Genomic DNA, 19,520 nt, shown 5'->3' with positions numbered 1-19,520 from the left:
CGGCTGTCACTCATCTTGATTGACGGCTGCTATAAGGCCTGAAGTGCCAGGCTCAGCCCATGGAGAGATTAAAGTCAGCAGGGAAAGAGGATTTGCCCTCCACCGGTTTCTCTCTTCCCTCACTCTCGCTTTCTCCCTCCTACACGCTTTCTGTCCCTCTCTTTTCTCTGATTCTTTCTGTCTCTTTAACCTTTTTCTGTGACCTGTGTGTACAGTAAAGCAATGTATGTGCACCCAGCATACTGTACATACCAGAGCATGAGAATGAGCACCATGAAACATTTCAGTAAAAATCTGTGACATTTGAATAGAAACACATGCCATGTTTTTGTCTGAGTTTATATAACACAAAAGTGAGTCAGTCAGTTCAGAAAAACTTTTAAATAGTCCTTCCTGGGAAAAATTATAACAGGAAGTGATGGATTTTGTGTTTCCAGCAGCAGTAACAGGGCCTTGTTTTGAAAAAGAGAGGCAGAGGTGTGTAGTTATCAAGAGCAGCAATAACCACCGTGTCTGAAGAGACAAGAGAAAGAGCACAACTTACAAAAAACTGAAAACAACTCAATGAAGAAGATATCACATTGTTTAATGAACAAATAACCTCTAGGATGTCCAGTGCAAAAACAGCAATGAATGCTTCCTACTGCACAGTATGTGTTATGTATTAAAATATACCATATTTTATATGGTACATTTTGAATATGGACTTACAGTAAGTGCAGACATTAAATCACCAATGGATTATTGATCAAAATGATATATTCAATTAATCCTAAAAGCTGTTGAAAAGGGGCACTGAAACAGGATGAAAGAGGGTTTAGGGAAAGCCAGGGCTCTGTGGAAATGACCACAGCCACACATAAGCCCCAAACGCTCCAGCCTGCACACTGAATCATGGAAATGTAGGAATCCAAAGTTGCAGCTTTTTTACCATTTATGGTGAAGTTGGAAACGGTTACAGTTTTTCTTTGTACTTGGATAAAGCTTAATCTGTCGCAGTGAACGGTGAACAGGTCAGCTGCTGATATGTGGGTTACGTCTGTCATCCCTTCCGTTTTTCTTTCTTTTATAATTCTGTAACCAAATAATGCCTGAACACAAAGAAAAACTGTCTTGGATATCAGAAAAAAACACAGTCCTGAACTGGTTACCATGGTTGTTCTTGCTGTCTCTCTCTCTCTCTCTCTCTCTCTTTATGTCTCCCATCATGTCTGTCACCTTTTTACAGTGAGGATTAATTCTACCGGCCATTTTCACATCAAATAACAGCTCATTGGACAGGTTAACATCTTGTCGTGGGGATCCTTGGAACCAGGCTAGTTGGTGCATGATCCACTGTGTGAGTGAGTGTGTGTGTATGTGTGTGTGTGTGTGTGTGTGTGTATGCTGGCATGCATTGAGGAGGGTGTAGTAGAACAGAGCAGCGCTGTGTCGGTGCAGAGCTCCAGAAGGGGAATGGATTAGCACTGTCATAGGCTGACATGATTAACACACAGCCCCGATCGTCGAAGAATCCAACGACAAGCTATTTCAGGCAACCAAGAAAAATCCTTTCAGAGCACACACAATGAAATTTTCCCTTAGAAACCCTCCAAGAAACCAGTTTAAAAGGCAAAGCGTATTTGTAAGACCAAAACAGTACCTGTATATAATGAGTTTGTTCCAAAATGCTAAACATCCAGTTGAGAAAAACAAAATCATAACATGAAATTCCTCAACAGCTCTACAATTTGTCAACCAAAGCCTTCAGTTACCTGCTTAAGTATGCCAAATTTTGTTTATATTTTGCGCTATTAGTCACTGTATCAGCGGTCTTGATTTGCTCAAAGGGTCAGTATCTCTGTGTGGACCCACACTCTTTATGCTGAAGGCACAGATTTCTCCTTTTACATCAGGGTGCTGACCGTCGGTTTTTTGAGCCCTGTCACTGGCAAAAATTACGTGTTTTCCAACTTTTCTAAAAAGTGCCTCAGCAATTCTGAGGCATATCAATTCCTTGTGAAGAAAAGTAGATTCACTAAATAGATGGATATACAATATTTTGCAAATGCGCTGTAATCAGAGGCAGGAACACCAAGTGGGCGGGGCTGCTGATAGCAAATTATCTTATTCATAATAAAGGACAAGCAGGATTAGAAATGAACTGACTGATGTAAATGTCCACTGAGCTGTTTTCAGATGAGTAGTGTACCTAAGGAGAAACCTAGCTTAGAAAGAAAGGTGTCACCAGGCTTATCAAGCATTTGCCACCCATCACAAATAGGGCACTGCTCATTGGTCCGACAGCCGTTTATTCTGAAACACCAACTGTCTCAAAAATGTCCCATTGGATCAAAAGCCTATTAGTCCAACAACCAGGTATCCCAAAAACAAACACCCATTATTCCAAAACCCCAATAGTCTGAAAATTGTGCACTCCATACATTTGGCTAAGTTCAGGCAGGTTTCTTCAGGTTAAGTTTAGGGTAAACGGGCGTGGAAGTGTTTCTCAGGGATGCAAAATTCTTCATAACACTGGCAGTCACTTAAGTCTAAAACCTGTATTTTCAGAGCAATAGGCCTTCAGAGCGTTGGCCACTTGTTTCAGGATAACAGGTCGTCAGACCAATGGCACGGCATCCACGGTGTTTGTGGAATTTGGTCCAACAAATCCAGAAGACTAAGCATCAGGTTCTCAATATAATATATAATAACCAAGGCTCTACTGTATAATGCTTTATATGATACACCATTTAGATGAGAACAGCCACAATGACACTGAATCTGACTCCAGTCTCTGTAACTTTAGCTAAGTATGATGGACTTCCTCTATGGCAGTGGTTGTCAACTGAGGGCCCGCGTGCCACATTCGGCCTGCAAAAACGTCCCATGCAGCCTGCAGAATATTAATGAATTTAGAAAAAGTGTAGAGGGAAAAAATCCATTCGGATACTATACTATATTGATTATATTATATGTGCCCGTCATGTTTATGTGACCTTGTCACACTGATGGAAGCCATTAAAATTAACATTCATTTTGTGCAAAAATGAAAATATTGAGGAATAATAGGCTAATTGGCCTATTGTTTGAATTGTATTACTTGAAAGTGCAGCCCCCACAGTGTCTGCTTAGACAAATGTAGTTGATGACCCCTGCTCTGTAGTGTTCATGCCCTTTAAGAATATATGAAGAAATAGCTGACTACGAGCATCAGGCGACACCTCATTTCAGGCATTTAACCCCCTATTGCTCCAGCACAGCTGCTCCACGGTCAGCAGTTCAAATTTGGGCAGGGCAGCACCCAGGGGTGAGTGGGTGGTGGTGCTGAGAAAGCACAACCCTTCCCTGGATTAAAAACAAAACAAAAACAAAAACAAAAACACAAAGGAAATGAATGATGGTGTTCCATGATGATGTTCAGGGACATCCATGATCACCAGCAGACAGGCAGACCACCTCGTGTTAATTAAATCTAAATAAAGCACATACCTTTGACTTGGGTAGTAGAAGTAATTTTGAGATGGCAGTAGTAATTCTATGTTGTGCCTCTTAATCCTAACCCTATGACGAATGGTCCAAGTACAAGGTCGTGAAGAGGTAGTGAAAATTTGTGTTACAACATGCTAAATTGGTTCTGCATCATAGCATTCAGTAAAAAAAATGCCTGCAGGTTTAATGCAGCCTAGATGGAGCGTAAATGCATGAAAGAGAATTTCTACAATGGCTTGCAGTGCATACAGCACTAATGCAGCCCAGTGTAAAAGCATGAGGAGGGACTAGGAGATACAATGGCCTCCACTCCAGCAGACTGACAGGCTGCCGTGATGAACTGTCACTGTTCTGAATTGACCAGGCTGCGATCAATCAAATGCCATGTTCTGTGGAGATAAACAATGTTGCTGAAGAAAATAGGACATCAAAAAGCCTTTTTTCAGACTTGTGTTGCACTGAATCTCTGTGTCAGGGAAAGGAGGTCAGCTTGTCAGTCGTTCTGTTGGCTCTTTCTCACGGGTTTGGGTAATGATGAAGCACTAACCTAAATCTGGGGGATTTTTAGAGTAGCTGGCACGCTCAAATAGCTTGTCTCTGTGTTTTGTTTATTTATTTTAGCAGATTGCTGAGAGAGGGCATGGGAAATGCAAAAATGGGTTGTTTCTGAGTAAAAAAACAAACAACTATATTTTGTAATAGCATCTCCTTTGTATAAAAGGAGTTTAAGTTTCTGTCTGGGTAAGTCCAAAAAAGGATATTTTGCCCAAAAAATTGAGAGTATTCCTTTAACTAACAATTTCTCAAACCATTCCTTGTAACTGACATGAAAACCCAGCACATCTTGGTTTTCCTGTACAGTTCCTTTTGAAGATGGAGGGCTGGTGCAGTAATAGTTCAGCAAGCCTGCAGCAGTGTGCCGGCCCTCTCTGCCGGCTACATCTGTACAAACTGTACATGTGGTTTGGAAATGTCAGAGTGCTCTCTTTCTCCCTGCTGTCCTGTAAAACAGCCAAGACTGTCAGCCTCCAGAATGACACCATGTCCCAGTATGAGTAATGACTGTCTCAGTGAGTGTGTGTGTGTGTGTGTGTGTGTGTGTGTGTGTGTGTGTGTGTATTGGTGTGTATTGGTGTGTGTGTATGTGTGCTCCCCTGAAGGTTAACACTCCTCTATGCTGAGTAATTGAAAACATCATACTGGGAAAACTGGGTCAAGGACAAGGAGAGAAAGCAGCAGGAGGACAGATGAGGGTGTGTGTGTGTGTGTGTGTGTGTGTCACCATCTTACCAGCATGTCACATCTGCCCAGCTCACATCAAAGCAGAACCATGTTTTATTATTCACTGGATGGAGCCAGGTCAACATTATTAATGCAACAGCTGGGTGTGTGACTGAGTGTGTGTTCTCTGGGAGTCTGGGTGTTTGTGAGTGTGTTTGTCTGTGTGAATTTTGCATGTGTGTGTCAGTCAGTGTGTTCTGTGTGTTTGCATATGTGTGTGTGTGTGTGTGTGTGTGTGTGTGTATGTCACATCATGACATACATGTATGTAGTCACTCGTGTGTATGAGTGTAAGTGTATATGACAGCACGAGTACATGCACACTGAATATATGTGTGTATGTGCATGCACTTGTGTGTGTCCATATGAGCATGTGTGGATGAGTACATGCACATGTGTATGCCTCTGTACTATATGCATGTATGGCAGCATGAGCGCATGTGTGTGTGTGTGTGTGTGTGTGTGTGTATGTGTGTTTGTGTGTGCGAGTGTGTGTGACTTTCTATCTAGCTCACCATTATTATTGCAGCAGTGTCTCAGTGTGTGTCATTTTTTACAGCAAGCCACTCACACACAAATAGCAGCATGACAATTCCAGCACACAAACGCACGCAGGCACGCACGCACGCACGCACGCACAACATACAGATCCATACCTGTCACTACAGCCCCAAACACTGTTTGATTTTGCCAGTGGGAAGTAAGTTTTTTTCTTTACCATTCACTTTGACTTTTTAATCATTTTCTTAACTTTAATTTATCCAGTTTATCCTCTGTACATCCATACAAGCAGACTCTCACCGTAAAAAAACAAACTCACATAGACTGAAACAAAACAGCAAACAAAGCATAGTAGCTACACAGACACTACAGGGGAGAGGCCGGAGTAAGAGGGTGTCTGTGTGTGTGTGTGTGTGTGTGTGTGTGTGTGTGTGTGTGTGTGTGTGTGTGTGTGTGTGTGTGTGTGTGAGAGAGAGAGAGAGAGAGAGCGAGAGAGAGAGAGAGCTGAAATCAGCAGTTACTGGTATGTTCTGCCATCAGATAACATGTATAGGCCTGAAGTGTGTAATAGAGGTTATTGATGTAATTCAGTACAAGAGCTCAGTGCAGGTCTAAGTGCATGTGTGAAAAAAGGATCTCAGACCATAGTTTTTGTAAGCCAGCACTGGGATAAGTGCAGGGCAATTTGATCTAGTGATATGCTCCTTTCTCGTAATAAAATTAAAACCATTTATCACAAACATTACAAACATGACGATGAAAGATCTTTGCAAAAAAACACCTTTAAATTTAAGATCGGTGCTTCTTGCTGGTGTTTAACAACTCAAGGTAACCTCAGCTACTTTAGCTGCTAACCAGCCCCTAACATCCAAATAGCCGCAGTTGCTTAGCTGGCTAGCTCGTGAAGGACAATATCAAGTTTGCATATTCCATGAATCGAGAAAATGTTAAAACAATGTTAAAACAACTTGAAATAAAATGCAAAACTCCCAGTGAAACAGCAACAGCTAAAGTGGTCATGCTTTAGTGGTTGCATGTGCCATTGGTTGTAAGGTATCTGACTCCTGCACTGCTTTGCTCTGCTCTCTCCTTAATATCCTCTCTCTTTGTGTTGGAGTCAATAGATCAACTGCTCTACAATGTCAACAGACCATCTGGTACCTCACATACACACACACACACACACACACACACACACACACGTAGAGCTGTGTGACTCTGTGCTCAGGCTTATCCTGGGAAAAGCTCTGATCCTTGAGTCCAAGACACTTGTAAACATACACATACACATGCACACACACACACACATGCACACACACATACACATAATGTCTACACACAGACATGCTCTCTCTCTCACTTTCTCACTCTCTCCTACACAGGCTCTCTCCTCTGGCCTCACTCTGTCTCCCACACACACTAAAAGCAGATATTCTCCGAGGCCTTAACGTGGGTTGTCAGTCTGTCAGCTAATGCCTCTGCTGTCAAAGCGAGTGGTCAGCGCAGGGCAGGGAGCCGTATAGAAACATGTACTTGTCAAGTAGAGTCAGGAAGCTTAAGTACCTGCTGACACAGAGGTGACACAGTGGCACACTGCATACTTCACTGCCAGAAATAATTACCCCTTCAAATGATTTTTATGTTGGAGTGAGCCCTCATTAATATATTGCAGAGAAGCTTTTTCTTTTTTCTTTATTTGCCAGGCCTTCTCTCTGACAGCTTCATCTTAGGGTCACAGGAATATATCGATTTGCTTTAATGTGCACGGCAACCGTATTAAATTTTCATCAAAGAACCCTGTGCCTCTAGATCTGCTCATTTCATGACACTGGAGGATACTTTTTTTTGTTTTGTTTTGTTTTGTTCCAAAGTCAGATTGGCTTTGCCTTTGTTTCCATCTGCCATCTTCCAGGAAGGCTTCTGTAGCTTTAGTATGTAAATCAAATATGGCTGCAGGGTGAATAAAACATATTTTCAAAGCACTGTGGCTACTTTTACAGTTCCTGAAGGGATTTGGTGGGATTTTATAGAGGCTGATCCTATGGATGTCACACACATAAACATAAATGTTACACACACACACACACACACACACACACACACACACACACATACATACATAACCAATATAAGCACATGCCAGGACATGTGACCAGGCCAGACAGCATGCTGGGAGCCTGAGGGCTACACTACAACACACACACACACACACACACACACACACACACATCGTTTTATGCGTGGCTACACATATACCATACATGGACACACACATACACACACACATACACACAAACACATAACATGGCCATACACCTACAAATACGCACACAAACACAAGCTGGCATACAGTCACATTAAAACAACTTGGACATGCACAAACATGGCATGTGCAGGAACCCATACACACATATATATATATAAGATAAACACACTCACAGGCACATACACCATAAACCCCCCTGCAAACACATGTACAGGCACATGTACAGACACACAGATACACACACGCACACACAGCATGGAGAAGCAGCTTCGGCAAGAGGGCAAAAGTTAGTTAAATTCAGCTTTTGTTGCCTAGCTGAGTCCGCAGACATCACACACACACACACACACACACACACACACACACACACACACACACACAAGAGGATGTATTAGTGGAAGGGTAGAGACATGCTGGTTTGGCCAAAGTGATAAGAGTGAAAAAATAAAGACAAACTAGAGATGTTACATGTTTTCCTGTTGTGTCTGAGGCAGCTGCCACAATATTAAGTGCACTAAGGCAGATAACAAGGAGAGTTAATCCACACAATCACTGCTACACCTGTCTGTCTGATCTCTGAAAAAGCCTAACCAAACCAGACAGCAGACAGAGTAACAGATGGACCAATGGACACACAGACAGACACTGGACTGGCTCATTTGAAAATAAATACATAAATAAATAAAAACCAGTGGCATTTGATTTGAGACCAAGGAATCTGCTGGATGAAAACTGAACCCCGTGACAAGATTACAGTGACTGACAATTTTGTTTTTTTTTGTTTTTTTTTGCTTCAAATTGTGCAAAAGAAATGAAGAATCACGATAAGAAAGTTTCAAGTGCTTCAGTGATGAGATTTATCATTTTGTCAGAGAATGTGTGATAGCTGCGAATATCTCATTTTGAACAAAAGTCTTCTGTCATATTCCTTTCAACAAGAGCTGTCAAACTTTTGGCCCACTGTTCACAACTTCTGCTGGATTCCAAAATTTCACTGATTAATTTTACTGTTCTACTGTCCTGTCCTGTCCTGTCCTCTGTTTACATGCTAAACTATAGGGCTTTATCACTGTGACTGATGTGACTGATGTGTGGTTACAGTGGGTCCTTGTTATTTTGTTAGATGGCAAGAACAGCAACCACACCCCTCTGTTAAATATTTCAATATTTAATGATGAAGGAACAATGAGGGAAAGAGCTGGGGAAAGCTTTCTTTCTTACCTTTCTTTCTTTTGCCTCTCTCTCTCTCTCTCTCTCTCTCTCTCTCTCTCTCTCTCTCTCAGGCAATGCCGAATGTTTTTCAGCATTGCCTTTCCTCCATCCCCCATCCTGTTGTTTCATATTAAATCAGTTTGTCAGAAAAGGCTTGTTCATTTTTGTGTGATTAGCTGGATCTCTCTCTCTCTGTCTTTGTTCTTGACTTTCCCTTTAGTCTTTATTATTTGGTCTTTTCTTCTTTGTCTCTATATTTTTCTATCAATCGATGTATTGCACTTCAGATATAATTCTCATCCTTTCCAGTGGGACACACACAGAGCAGATTTCAGCTTACAAGCTGCAAGCACAGGTCCCTGTTTTCATAAATCACAGAGGAGGTAGTAGTGTAAGATCATGGCGCCAACACATGTGGGTGTGTTCAACCAAGTGTTGGTAATTTCATAACCCCAGGTTCTGGAGCAGCACCTGCATTTGTAAGGGTTTGGATTAGGGGAATAATCAGTGGGAGAGGTAAGGGCAGGCATCAATCATGTCCAATCAATTCAGCCCCCCTCCACCCCCCCACCCACCCACCCCTTTTAAAAGCAGAGAGCAGTGTGCTGCCCATCATGGGACACTGACAGTGAGGTAAAGGATGAAGAGTCCAGACAGGATGAGCCAAAAAAGCCTCTCTCCCAAGAGGAAGCTGATGTTCTTGTCCAGGAAGTACAGAGTTGCAAGTGATGTCATAGTGAGAGATGAAATTACCCAACAGGCACAGATGGGAAAAAATCCTCTTGCACCCATGAACCCCCAGTTCACTGGCACAAGGTCACTGTGCTTGATCTGCACCATGAAATCACTTTATGGCCCAGTCATTTGAGATTTTTTATCATCTGGTCATGCCAGAATGTGTTAAATGGCAAATCTGGGTGAACAAAAATCTGATTTTGCTCACAAATTTATCAGATCTCTCAGACTAGACAGAGAAGTGGTCAGGCTCGCATTGCAGTCTTGATGAAATCCAGCAATAGGCTTTCAAGCGACATGCAGAGATGAAAGGAAGAGTGTTGAAAAGTAATGCAGGAATAGACTGGACACAGTCTCAGGAGATGCATGACAGCTGTTTTTAGGACAGTGGTGAACATTTAGAGAAATGTGTTGTCTGCAGTCTGATCTTGACAATGACATCAAAATGCCAAGGCTAAACATAACCATAGAGAAAGGCCCTTATCTTGAAATTACTGTAGCTGTAGGACAAGCAGCTTAATCATAACTTAGTCAACCATGCACAGAAAGAAAATATATGTGGAGAAAGCATCGTAAAATAAAGAACAATAAAACTTCAACACCTATTCTCATCTAAAGCTCTGAGACATATAAAGTTATTGTGGTGTTACCACAATAACTGATATTATATCAGTATTTCACATCCAATTCCTCCAGTACTCAGTGACAGATCAAAAGATGAAGTTAAGATCTTTCCCTGAGTGCTCTGTGTGCCATTTTTGTTTGTGATAAATAATTGCAGAATAAGATGGAATTTGGACAGCAAACAGGTTTGTAATCAAGCCTCCAGGTTTACATGTACTGCAGTGGATGACTGCAGGCGAAGCAATCGACTAGTAAGCCACATGCTGAGCTGGGTCTCTGCCCACAGCAACGCCTGCCGTGGCAATATGTCGTCACCGAATAAAACCGCTCCCTACGGAGTGACAGGAGGGACAAAATCTGCCATGGAAAATCACTGAGGACATGTGCAGGAAAGTTCCATTCATCAGAGGAATGTTATGCCTTGATAAGTCCCTCACCAAGCTGCGTTTTGTGTTGCTTTTCTAGAGAAGTATAATAAAAATGGGCTTCTAGGCTGTAAATATGCAAACAAACATACTTTGATAGAATCCTCCTATTGGTTTTTTGTAGCTGTGAGTTTGGATTTATAAGGTCTGAAAATCTGAGGAAAACAGAACTACAGCAGAACTAAGACAGAGAGCCAAGGCAGCTGTTCCCGTACTTCTATTAAGCAAAGAGCCTCGATTGCTTTCCATGATTCTGAGAAAAGCAGAGCAGCTGATTTTATGCTGTTCCTGTATATAGATCCAACATTTCACTGAGGATTATTTTACCAATCTGACATCAGAGAAGGTGAGGGCTTGCAAAGTCCTTCAGTCTGATATAATGTTGTCAGATTTAGACTTTCTCACTGCAACTCTACTACTGGAAGCTGCCAATGTTTAAGTTTTTATCAAGTGAGCTCTACAGCAACATTAGCAGCAGCGGAAAAACATTTTCTAACAACCTGTTGCAGCACTAGACCTACAGCTGTTTCAGTTTCTGCAGGCGGGACATTTTCACTTTGCTGGACAGCTGGTTGGTCAAAGTTGAGACAATTTTGTTACCCAACAAGGGGAACTAAAGCTCATCCAACCCTGCTGGAATATATTATTGTAGAAAATACAGCCCCTAAAAGTCCATACAGTTATGGACTTTTAGGAACTCTCAATTCATGGTGGATGATGAAGATACTAAGACTTGATAATAATACTAAATACTAACTAATACTAATAAAATCCCCATTTTTAAATGGGTTTACAAGTGAAGTTACCCATCACTGATTTGAGCACCTTCACAGCAACAGGGGAAACAAATGACAAAGACCCAAATTCTCAGTCTTCAGCCATGTTGTCTCCTGCACCAGCTGGGTGTAAATGATGGAGCAGATTGCATTTCTGACATCTCCTCATTATATAATCCAAAGCCTGGCAAGCAGACAGGAAGACAGACAGACTGAAAGTGAGGTAGGCAGGCCGGGGAGCGAGAGAGTGTGAGTGCAAAAGTGTCAAACAGCTTGTTGACTGGCATGTACAGAAGAGGCAGATAGACTGATTGGCAGGCAGTTTGATAGAAAGACAGACAGGCGGACTAGAAGACAAATGGGGAGTGAGACACACAAGTAGGGACAAGAAGGCAAAAAGACAAGAGGAAAAAAGACAGACAGAGAAGGAAGAAGTAGATAAATCTGGGAGAGAGACGAGCAGTTAGACAGATAGACGGACAGACGAACATCTTCACAAATGTTGTAGGTAGCAGGATGACGACAGATGTCATCTCAGCTTTCATGCAGGTGAATTTGATCGACACACAGACAGGCAGAGAGGCGGACAGGCAGAGATACAGGACGAGGGGAAGTGTGGGACGTTCAGGAGATTCAAAGCAATCATCTCTGGCCTGCAGGGATTATCGCTGCAAAGCCCCACTGTCCCATTCACTGAGGATAAACCCCACTGGATTAATCTGTAGGCCTACAGAATACACAGAGAGAGAAAGACAGAGAGAGAGAGAGGGAGAGAGACACACCTAACAACACTTACATAACATCACTCTCGCACTCCCTCTCTTTTTCTTTTTCATGCTCGCTCTCTCTTTCAGATTTTCTTTTCCTCCCATCTCTTGCTTTTACTCTATATCTCCCTCACTTTGGTGTTTGTGGTGTCACTCACTTCTGCACACATTCCCTCACACACACAAAACCCAGCATGCAGGCACACACACACACACACACACCTACACACACATTCTTTCTGTAGAGTGTGTCCTCTTTCCTTCCATCCCTCCTCCCACATGCACACATTCAAAAGGACACATGTCAACACGCTGGTGTGTACATGCTGTTCATGTACACACACGCACGCACGCACGCACACACGCATGCACGCACGCACACACACACACACACACACACACACACACACACACACGCATGCACGCACGCACACACAAGCACACACACACACACACACACACACACACACACACACACACACACACACACACACTGATACAGATAGATCCCGGGCAATGCAAACTAATGTGGAATTCAAATAATGGGAATTTCTAGCCAAACCATTCTAACTTACAACGATAAACTGTGCAAAAAATAAAGTTTACCTGCAAAATTAGATATCCACCATTAGAGAAAACTGACACCTTCTCTCTGTTTTCAGAACAGTTCTACTTTTTAGCAGAACTGCTCTGTAAACAGACATCTGTGTGGTTTCATCTGTGTTTTTTCAATATTGACTGGCTAACAATATTTCATGTAATAAAGATTTGTCAAAATTGAAACCAGTTTGAAATAAAAACCCTTCAAAACTCTGACACTTCACACACACACACACACACACACACACACACACACACACACACACACACACACACACACACACACACTTAACTAAACTAAACTACAGATTTATGGCAATGTCTTGCCATGTTACACATTTTGTACTTCATCAGCAATGACTTGCAGGTTGCTGATGATGGAAGAAATAGCCACAGAGTTTTGATCTGGATGACAGGGCAGATCTGTTTGGTAATCTGAGTCCTTGTTTTCAAACTCTAAAACCCTGCAGTGAAAGTCAACTCCCCAAGCAAGGGCAAAGTAGATGCTTCCCTTTCTTATTTAAAATTTAATAATAATGATAACAAGTAAATACTATGCACTGAAAAAGAAGGTGGTGATCACAGTCAATTCTTGGATGTTGTGTTCCTGTTATATGGTATGATTAATGCAGGATGTCATAAATCACACTGAAAATTAATGATCAGAGTGGTACAAAAAGAACAAAATGTGTGTCTGTGTCTGTTTTCAAAGAGATAGCATGTAGCGGCAGCACTTGGCTGGTGGTAATTTCTCACGTTTTTGATTATGGCTGTAGATGTTGCTGTTCCTGTTAGTAATGGTGGTTAGAGCTGTCAGCTGTGCAAGTCAATGCAAGAACCTTTCTCCCAAAAGAACAGTAACCTGAACTTGTCACAAGATCACTGCCATTTTACTTTAACAAAGAACTCCAAACAGAGGTCTCCAAATGATGGTTCCTTTCTTTGTACAGCCAAATAATCCAAGACTCCAAATGATTGTTGTTCATCCTCCAAAGTGGCTGCAAAAGCAGACTGATAAGACTAATTAACTTACACCCAGGCAAGCTATTCCATCACTCTATATGGCCCACGTTTGTTCAATGAATACCAAAATGGATCAGATCCGACTAAGACCGAGCATTCATCGGGAGATGAAGAACTGCTGTATTTTCCTCTGTGAAGATCAGAATCATCTGTCGGAGAAAGCCCGAAGAGGTGCAATTTATATATACAGTGGTGCACAAACTGCTCTTTGTGATTGCAGGGACTTCTACCATGGCAACCTGAAAGACATTTCACCAAAGATTCTCCAGCTCATCACCACTACCACATGAGGAGAATCAAAATGAGAATCAGGAATACTTTATTGATCCCCGAGTTGAAATTGAGAAGGAGCAAACAACCATGACATAGTACAGCCACTCCCCGCCTCCACCTCGGCCTCTCCGACCACATGCCCATCATGCTGGTCCCTGCCAACCGCCCTCTGCCTAAGTCCAGGAAACCAACAGCAAAGGTCATCATTGTGTGGCCCAGTGGCGCTGCCTCCATGCCCCAGGACTGTTTTGAGTGTAGTGATTTGCAAATCTTCAGAGAGGCAGGAACAAGCCCTGAAGACGTGGACCTGGAGGAGTATGTGTCATTTACTGGCTACATCGGCAAGTGTGTGGATTATGTTATCATCACCAGAACAATTCACCCCAACCAGAAACCCTGCGTGAATGCAGAATGCAGGTCTGGTGATGAAACTGCACTCAGAGCTGCAAGAAGAAACCTAACCGTGAGGATAAAGAGGGCAAAAGCTGCCTATGTTCCGACCTCTGGAACATGTGGAGGGGCATTAAGAGCATTACAAACCACACCAGAAGAGACACAGAGTGCCCCAGGACCTGTCCATCCCAGGTGAGCTGAGCCCTCAGTGCAACCACAATAGATGTGAGGAGGACATTGCAGAAAATCAACCCATACAATGCTGCATGCCTGGACAATATCCCAGGCCAGGGACCAGCTGTCACCAGCTCTGAGAGGTGCTGACAGAAATGTTTAACATCTCACTCTCCCAGGTGATTGTCCCAACATGCCTTTAGGGTGCTTTCATTATCCCTGTCCCAAACAGTTCAACAGTGTCATGCCTGAATGACCATCACCTGATAGCACTCAATACAATAATCAAGAAATGCTTCAAGTGCTGGTCATGACACACATGAAATAGACCATCATCCTCACTGTAGACCTCCACCATTTGCCCCACCACCAGTGCAGATATCATTTTATCTGTGGTTCCCCTAGCCCTCACACACTGGGAGAGCAAGGACTCCTGTGTCATAAGATAAGATAAGATAAGATAAGATATTCCTTTATTAGTCCCACAGTAAGGAAACTACTACTACTACTTGGACAGAGCTCATATCTGTGCAACTGGACGTTTTGACAAAAAGGCCCATTAGAATCCACAGCATCTCATCCTCCCCCATCATCCTCAACACTAGTACCCTACAGGGATGCGTCCAGAGCTCCCTGCTGCATGCACTGCTGACCTATGACCCTTGTTCATTGACAGTAAAGTTTATTGCAAATGTTAAGACAGTGTGTGGCAATCTTCTTTTCTTGCCTGTTGGATCCTTCTTCCTACACACCTGTCTACAAAAGGCCGCAGGTGTGTATGAGCCTTCATAGTCAGGGTTTGGCATACATTCTGCAAAGTAATATTTTCTCTAAAATTGAGTGAAAATTCTATAAATTATCATTTGTAACATTCAAAAAACAGAAAACTATGTATCCACCTTTACTCACTTGGACCATACTGTCTCAACGGACAAAAAAGGGCATAAAGTATATTATTAAAGTTTCATATTTAGGTTATTGTGAGATATTTTGAATAAATTTTCTCCTTTGCATCGCACAAAATGTGCAAAAAAAGCTGATATAAACATATGGATTTACACACATTTTTAAAGACACATATCTATACCCACAGGGACATACATCCCACCCACCCAAACCCAACTCCGCTGGAGGCACGGACACAAATCACTGCTTCCAGAGACTTGTGGTCCTTGCCAAGCAATACTTTGGCCTACCTGCTGAGTGTTTTCCACCACAGAGTAACACACCTTGCCCAGCAACATGTCAATAAGCTTGTTTTCCCTCACAAAAAATAGGCTGATGCTCAGTGAGGTTAGGCTGTGATTTCCTTTCCTTTCCTTTCCTTTCCTTTCCTTTCCTTTCCTTTCCTTTCCTTTCCTTTCCTTTCCTGTTTCTTTTAAAGTTGATAAAGCTTCTTGGTGCCGTTTTCACTGAGATTTTCTTTATGTGTTTGACGCCACACTCAGATGGAGCTGGGGAGCATGTAAAGTGCTCACGATGGGAGACATCAGTGTGACCGCATGTAAGGAAGAAAAAAAGAGACTAGGAAGAGACTTTTTTATCCATTCATTTGTACACTGGCCACACTCAAAATTACCAGCCACAGCCATGATGAGCCAGTATTTGATCATAGATAGATAAATAAATAGATAGATAGACCTGAGGTTGATTACCGACAGGGAATTTTGGAGTTTCTGGACAGAACTCAGTCACTCAGATGACTTCTTCAGAAACAGAGTGATAAAGAGAGAGAGAGAGAGAGAGAGAGAGAGAGAGAGAGAGAGAGAGAGAGAGAGAGAGTGACCAAGTAGACAGAGAGGAAAAAGCAGAGAGATGAGGAAAGAGACAGAAAAGGGAGACAGAGGAAGTGGGAGGGAAGGACGGGTGGGATTGATTGAAATGGGATACACTAATGGATATAACATCCACCATCTTCCCATTGCATCATTAATGAACAGTCCCAATTAAGACAATGTGTTTAATCAAAAATTTGTCTATAGCCACTGAGGGAAGGTAAAATCAGGACGAGGGTTTTATTCCTCAGTCAGTCTAATTATTAATCCCACAGTCTCAAAAAAAAACAAAACAAAAAAAAAAAACAGCCTCCCTCACTCAAACCCTTGTGGCTGTTTCTTCCCATTTCAAGCCAGACCAGCGGACATTTACTGTACAAAACAAAAGTACTTATGAGCAACTCATTTAATCCTTTATGAAGGCTTAAAATCTCACTTTACTGGGGAGGAAAGTGCTAGTGGGAGAGAGATTATTGTATTTGCTTCCTGGGTAGGTCAACTTGTTTTGGGATTTTTTAAAGTCAAGCTCAGTTTTCTTGAAGGCAGCATGGTGATCCGCCTTATTCCGCCTTGACGCAACACACTGAAAGCATGTATGTTGAAAGCTCCTTAAAATCGCGAAACCGCAGCGGAAACAAGTGGAATTATCTCATTTCCCCCCCATTTGGTTTATACATTTAAGGTTTGAGGAGCCAGTATGACAAACACAGCGCGGGCAGGTCCTGTGCTGAGCTTGTTGGGTCAAACTCCGGCGGAGCTGTCCGCGGTGCTGAAGCGGACTCACTCTGCGAGAGGCTTTAGCGGGTATTACACCCTCAGCCTCTCTACACGCCACTTGAAACAAGCCAAACAACTTGACGACGCCAGCGTACAGCTTTCTTTTTAAATCCTTACAATAAACAGCTACGTCCAGCACGTCCTTTATAAACACCACAGCAAAACTACAGTCATTTGCACAATCGGGACGCTTTTGTAAAAATGAACACCACAAAGCACAATAAAGGTCACTGTAAACTCACTACTGAGCACCACAGACATTATGTCCCGACAGGAATATGATGGGAACATATCATTCAGATAAAATTAGAGGGGCATCTAAACAAACAAACAAACAAACAATTAAACTGATAAAAACGCAACAAGCCTCACCACCTCTGCACAAATGAAACTTTTGTTTTTAACATTATTATTATTATAAAGAAAGAAAAGTATCACTTTAAAACCAAATGCCGCTCAAACTTTAATGGTGTTTCAAGTGGGATTAATTTGAAAAAGAGAGGGGAAGAAAGACAAAATCAAACAAACCTACCTGAAGTATTTTTTTCTTTTCCTTACTTCTTTTCTTTTCTTCTTTTCTTTTCTTTTCTTTTCTTTCTTTCTTTTTTTTATTTCAAAAGCACGGTCCTCTTGCTCAGGGTTCACACGACTGTCCGACCCACCGCTCCGTTCAACCGGACTATCCCCTGTGCCAACACACCGCCCCGCTTCACAAAACACTGTCAAGCCAAGCGGAACTACAAAGACAAGACTTCCTGTGGACTTCTGTTCCCCGCAAATAAAATCCAGGTTGAATAATCTAATCCAATATATCAGATTAGAGTAAACATTATTGATCCCTGTGGGGAAACTGGGTCATGCAGCAGCAGAGAAAGCATGGCATTTAAAAATAGGACAAAGAGAACTGAGAGGATAATGAATCATATAGTTACAACAAAATAACACATTTAGGCAACAATTAAATGAACATGCATAGAATATTTTAGCTTACACATTTAAATGCTAGAAGTGGATGTGAAGGTTCATGTGCACTGCAAGCTGTTTGTATCAAAAGGAGTATGGGTGGTAGAAAGTAAAGGTGTCGACTATGCTGAATCCTTTTTTATCATATGTTTTTACAGCTAGTTGCATGTCATATTTCAGTTTCAGTTGATTTAAGTGCAGTTTAAACACAGTGTAATCTTCAGGGCAGAGTCAGGACCACAGTTTTTATATGGTTTGATTATGTGAAAACTGAAAGGTGGAGCATTGGCAAACATGACACAAAACGGAGAGTGACCCAGTGCAGTCGGGTGGGATGTTTTTTTCCTATTACAGCTTCTGACCACATAAGTTAAGATGACATTTACTGATCCCTTTGTGGAGATCTAGGCTGTTGCAGCAGCAAATGTGATTGGATTCATCGGGGGAAAAGACAAAAGCATCTAAAAATAAGCCATAAAACAGTGTTTAAAAATAATACTAAATACAATAAAGCAGAAAATAGAAGGTGCTGTCATACTGTAACATGTACTGGCTGACATGGGGACAGAGTTTGGATTTATAACCTGTAACAATTATATAACAGTTATTGTGTCAATACAGTTGTTACACACAAATACAACTAACAGTCATGACTATTGTTCAGCTAAATATGCATAAAGTTGATCAGCAGCCTCAAGTGAATAAAAGAAGATTTAAGGATACTGATCATCAGTTACTACACATAAAGACTAACACCCTAACAAACAGGAGGCAAGTGCGCTACTCAGTGTTTTTAGGGATTGGTGCTCAGCCTAAAGCACAAAGAAATATTTTCTCTATCAGCTGTCCTAAGAGCAGGGATGAAGGCTTATACCTTATTTGATTAGAAATGCATATTCCAATAAAGTTAAGTGATGCTTTGCCTAAATTTGATCAGAATTTCATAAAAAATAAAACTGTGATTAGTCATCTTTTATTTCTGATTACAGTACTGAGAGGCTAAATCACAGTAAAAGCCGCTGTAAAATGGCCAGTAAATACACTTATGCCATATCACAGTTAATCTCAGATGAGTGCACTAAACACTGAACACTCATATGTGGGCTAGCAGCCCTGTGGACTTTATCCTAATTATTACTGATAAAACATATCTCTGGGCAGCCCACACCAGGGAACAGGATGATTTCATTTAACTGGACCCTGAGAGATTTTAAGGAGTGCTGTGTATGGATTTACACAGTCATCAGAATCAATACCTGAATTTGTTCTTGAAAATACACCTTGATTTGAGTTATGAAACTGAAGTTGTTTTTAAGGGGTCAACAGCTGAAAAAAGTAAGGGGATTCGTGCATGGATTAGGAAATTCTGAGGTGCATCATCTTGATTTTCTGCTTTGAAGCATTAAAGAACTCAATTTGGAAATTAAGAACTCATTCAGAAGACCTGTGTATTCAGAGGAAATATAAAGTAAAACTAAGGACAA

The 19,520-nt window shown here is 41.8% G+C and overlaps 1 protein-coding gene across 2 annotated transcripts in view; it reads right to left on the bottom strand.

Annotated features, from left to right (window-relative positions):
* The window catches only part of LOC115357011 (synaptosomal-associated protein 25-A-like), a 52,212-nt gene extending 34,436 nt beyond the window's left edge, over positions 1–17,776 (bottom strand). Inside the window, exon 1 of one of the 2 annotated variants that reach the window (XM_030048334.1) lies at positions 17,606–17,776. The gene's annotated coding sequence lies outside the window, so the exon portion shown is untranslated. The remainder of the gene's footprint in view (positions 1–17,605) is intronic. The other variant, XM_030048333.1, reaches the window with a different exon arrangement.
* Between the last annotated feature and the right edge of the window lie 1,744 nt (positions 17,777–19,520).

Source organism: Myripristis murdjan, chromosome 3 (genome assembly GCF_902150065.1).
Source record: "Myripristis murdjan chromosome 3, fMyrMur1.1, whole genome shotgun sequence".
NCBI classification, from domain to species: domain Eukaryota; kingdom Metazoa; phylum Chordata; class Actinopteri; order Holocentriformes; family Holocentridae; genus Myripristis; species Myripristis murdjan.
The sequence above is the reverse complement of the archived record's forward strand: the minus strand, read 5'-3'. Positions and strand labels throughout refer to the sequence as shown.